At 39.7% G+C, this 4,548-nt stretch overlaps 1 long non-coding RNA gene across 1 annotated transcript in view; it reads right to left on the bottom strand.

Moving 5' to 3' along the window:
* LOC103459668 (uncharacterized) overlaps positions 1-3,397 on the bottom strand; it is a 10,079-nt gene extending 6,682 nt beyond the window's left edge. The window contains exon 1 of the long non-coding RNA XR_532790.2: positions 3,287-3,397. This is a non-coding gene — a long non-coding RNA (uncharacterized LOC103459668). The remainder of the gene's footprint in view (positions 1-3,286) is intronic.
* Between the last annotated feature and the right edge of the window lie 1,151 nt (positions 3,398-4,548).

Raw genomic sequence — 4,548 nt, 5'->3', positions numbered from 1 at the left:
CGTGATACGTATCTTGTTAAAACGTGATACGTATCTTGTTAAAACATGATAATTTCATCCATTCTGAAGGTGGTGGTTGTCTGTCGTGAATGCAACAAAGGCCAGCACAATGGCTAATTTACGGGAGTTGGTCAAGTTTTACTTCATGCTCGGTTTAAGACATGGAGAAATCCTTATGCTTCTACGCACAGTGGATAACGTTAAAATTAGTATGAGCACTTTGAGGAGGATCCTCGAAAAAATGGGACTCCACAGAAGAAAAAATCAATCCGATCCTTTAGATGTTGCTTGGTTTTTGGATCAGGTGCTTGTGTGCTGCGTTTAGAAGCAGTCCTTTTAAATTATCTTGTGTTGGAAGTGTTGTTACATTTAAGCTATCCAGAAGATCAACAAGTTGGTCTCTGTCCTCATCTAGACAGCCTGATTTTAAGACATTGCTCACAAGATCTCTGTCCGACTGAGTGATGTACAGGAGGAGGCTTTCAAACAACATTTCCTCAGAGACTTCACTCTCACCAAAAATGAGAGCAACTGTAAAAGCAGGGGCAAGGCGACAAGGAAAGTATCCATGATCTTTAAATCCCTTAAGCAGTATCCGGCCAATGGATTTCCACTCTTGTTTTTGCCATCTGTTAGGCAATGATGGAACTCTTACCTCCTCCCCTTCTGCGATGCGGTCCATAAACTCAGTCCAAAACGTGACATACGCATCTCTTGAGAAATCATCTGCATCAGCTCCCTTTTCATCTATGAAACTAAATTTTAGTGTTTGTCTAAGGAGTATTTTATCCTTGAACTGTGTTATCATCTCCTCAGGAAGATTGCTCCTGTGTAGTTTTATAGTGATAGACACCATTTCATTTGAAGCTGCGCTGGTGCTTCCTTCATCATCTGATGCGGGATTTAAGCGAGTTCCGCTTGTGGACGGAATTTCCACAGATATGAAGTCTTGCTCGTCTCCATCAAACTGATAAGATGATGGTGTCATCAAGTTCACCTGGAATAGGCTCTGCATTTGAGGCTGGGCCGAAGGTGACTTCTGATTCATCGGACAAAGGATCTGGATCAAGTTCCAAGTCTGATGACAGAATAAAACGATGTTCACTTTCTTGATCATTTTCATCTGCCTGATATTTGTAGATTTGTATTTGTAGATCCTTCAGATTCCTCTCCCTCCAACTTGATCTTGCTTTTAGTGGAAAAGTAAAATCTCAACCTTCCTAATCTAACAACAGAGTACAGTTCTCCCACTGTGATATTGTCGTCCAGCACAGCTTCTTCCTGGAAGTCCAGTATGTCATGATTTAATGTCTCAAAACTTCCAAATCTACATTTTCCATTGGGGAAAAAAAGTTCTTTGGAATAATTAAGAAGATCTGATTTCTTTGTGTCTTTGGGTACATCAAGTGTCCTTGTTCCACCTCCCTTGCGTGTCCTGACTTGTTTTCCATCATGAATCCACCCCAGCTCAATTCGTCTCATCTTTTTTAGAGCCCATTTATTGGATTGTGCATGTGTCCTTGTCCGTTTTGTTTTACTTGTGTCAGCTTGATGCAATTTTTCATCACTACTTTTGAGGTCCATTTTCCTCTTTAGTTTTTCAAGGAGGGAATTTTTGTTGAATCTTTTGGATTTGAGCCTTTTTGGTCTAAGCAAAAGCATCTTGCTGCTATTCAGTCACCATATGTTGGAATGTATTCAGATAGAGTTCCATCATCCATACAGTTAATAACTGTAGCATCAATCTGCGTAGAGAGAAATTCATATTACAACTCACAGAGAAGCTTGACACCTAGTGCAACATCCTGTGGCAACACACACGATTTGTCTTTCATTTTGTCTCACACAGCATGATGTTGCAAGATTAAATGGTCTTTATGTGCATCAGCCATATTTTAAAATAACACTTTTATTCAATAAATAAATTGAAAACCCCCATCAGCCACTGTGTGTTTGAGGCCTTTTAGCACAAAGTAAATCACAAAGCTTAAGTTGGTTTCCGACCACAGCTTCCGATTTGGAAAATGACTAAAGGGCATTTCCACCTAATTTTTCACTACCTAGTTAAAAAACTATCACACCTAGACCCTTCAAACTTGGACTGGATTATTCTACTCATAGCGGAATGTTTAAAACCATGTTTGGGATTTGTAAAACCTTTTTCTGTCGAGGGCTACCATCCAGCAACTTTTAGATTCACCTCTGCTCCAAAATGTCTGAATTCCCTCACCAGCATTCATTCCTCTCTGCAATAGGCTGGAAACGAGCAGTTTATTTGATCCAGGTGTGTTTGAGCAGACACATCTAAAAGTTGCAGGATGGTAACCCCAGAGGACTGGAGTTGGTGACCCCTGATCTACAGTCATGGCCAAAAGTTTTGAGAATGACACAAATATTATATTTTCACAATCTGGAGTACATGCAAATTGCCATTATAAAAACTGAAGTAGTAGACTCGACACAGGCACAACAAGGTTCAATGTCCAAACTTATTGATTGTTCTTGGTGATTTATTTCCCTCTTTCACCAAACAATTACAGAGATCAAACGTTCATTTGTTCTCATGCTACCGCTGTTAAAAACCATCGGCCCCAAACCCAAATCCCTGGTGGTCCTTCTCCAGGCCCCTGCATTTATCTATGTGGACTGATCCACATTACTTCCTGTCTAAATTTAGAAAATAAATAAGAAAATAATAAAACAAAAAAATAAATAAAATCAACAATTATCAACCTACAAATAAACTCTGTAAATAATACAAAAAATAGAAATTTAAGAATAAAGTAACAAAATTCAAATGGATAAAGAAATAAAGAAAAAATAGCTCCAACAACTTTTATTCTGCCTTTTCTGGCTGTGTCGGCTTTCCGCGGAACCGTTGCCATGGCAACCGACAGACAACAGCTCAACGAGCACATAGAGCAGAGATTACCGATCAGGGGAATCAACACCAAAAAACAAACATTTCCCACACAAAAAAGTAGTAAAAACACTAAAACAGAACATCCAGTCTGTTACATTATGCTGTCAGGCTTAATGTCTATATTTGGATTATTAATAAGTTTTCGCCTGAGCACAGCGGCGGTTGATTAGCTGATTTAAACAGCTGCTCTACTGATGACTTGGTGGGCGGGTTGTTTAGTGCTAACCGAACCAAAACACACCGAACTGCGCAGCACATGCTGAAGTTATCAAAGTCAATACCAGGCCAGCAACAGTTAGGCTAGTATAACTGACCCACTGCTCACTTGTTCAATGTTTTCTTTAAATTAAAAGTTTTCCTCACCTGTGAAATCTGAAGCCCTTATTACCATGATCTATGGTTGAACATTGCATCCGTTGTTCTGATTCTTTGCGTGATTGTAGTATTTTCCTGACCACCGATATTTCTGCCTCAATGGACAGCAATGGCGCATGTGTGACTTACGATAAATCACATAATGTCCAGTCCAGTAACATATACATCTATCAATGCTGCTGCCTCGCGCTCTGTCCTTCTCTCGCACTTCCCGCTATTTAGCAGTAGGTGTCAGGTTACATCGTGTTGCATTCAATGTTGTCGGGGATAAAAGAGTTTAATGCGCTTAATGTCCGATTTGCCATAACTATTTATTGAATTCATTGTTGCCAGCTGGGGTGACAACAGGGGTGGCAAGGCTCTCGTTTGGGGTGGCAACTGCCACCCCTGCTACCCCCGCTGTTTACCATAGTAAGTGTTGTAACTCAATATAAGTCAACATACTACTGAAAGCGCTTATGCTAACATTAGTGCAATTTTCACATTAAACTATGTTTGTCAGCATGCTGGTGATAACACACATCCTACTGGTAGGGTCAGTATACTAGTCGCTCTACAGACTAGTTGATAAACCTCATGCTAACATTAGCCTTGTACCAAAATAAGCATTTTATATAATTTTTTATTTATTAGTTATGTTTATCATGCTGATTGTATTAAGTAAATGTAAATCAACATGCTGGTGACATCACACATGCTACTGGCAGAATTTGAGCTAGGTTTAGCATTTTAGCTAATTGTAGTTTACACTATAGCACACAATGGAGTAATTTTTTGTTAGCCAACATGCTGCTGATAACTCACATCCTACTGCTAGCATCAACATGCTATTTGCTCTAAATGCTAGTGATTGCTCTCATGCTAACATTAGCTTTGTGGCTAAAATTTTGAGTTAGTCAACATGCTCAGAATATTAAAGAGAAGGATTTCTTTGTAGATTTTACAAAATCTACCAATCAAATGAAAACACAGACAGAAAAGCTAAAACACACACTCACTCATAGCTGTTAAAACATCAATGAACCCAACATGGACCCTGGTTCTACTGGACATATCTCTGTTTTTCGGAAAAACCCGGAGCACCCGGAGAGAAAACCAACACACTCGTCATTCACCAAGTAGGTAACTTTTTTATTGTAAATTTCTCAAACATTGTAATTGAGGGGACGTTGTATGGCGCCCTGGATAGAGTGAGCATTCAGCCTCTGCAGACTCCTCCGCTGCCAGCTCCCCTACAGCCGCTGCTGTCC

This window comes from Poecilia reticulata, linkage group LG23, assembly GCF_000633615.1.
Source record: "Poecilia reticulata strain Guanapo linkage group LG23, Guppy_female_1.0+MT, whole genome shotgun sequence".
NCBI classification, from domain to species: domain Eukaryota; kingdom Metazoa; phylum Chordata; class Actinopteri; order Cyprinodontiformes; family Poeciliidae; genus Poecilia; species Poecilia reticulata.
Note: the sequence above shows the minus strand (reverse complement) of the source record. Positions and strands in the feature narration are given on the sequence as shown.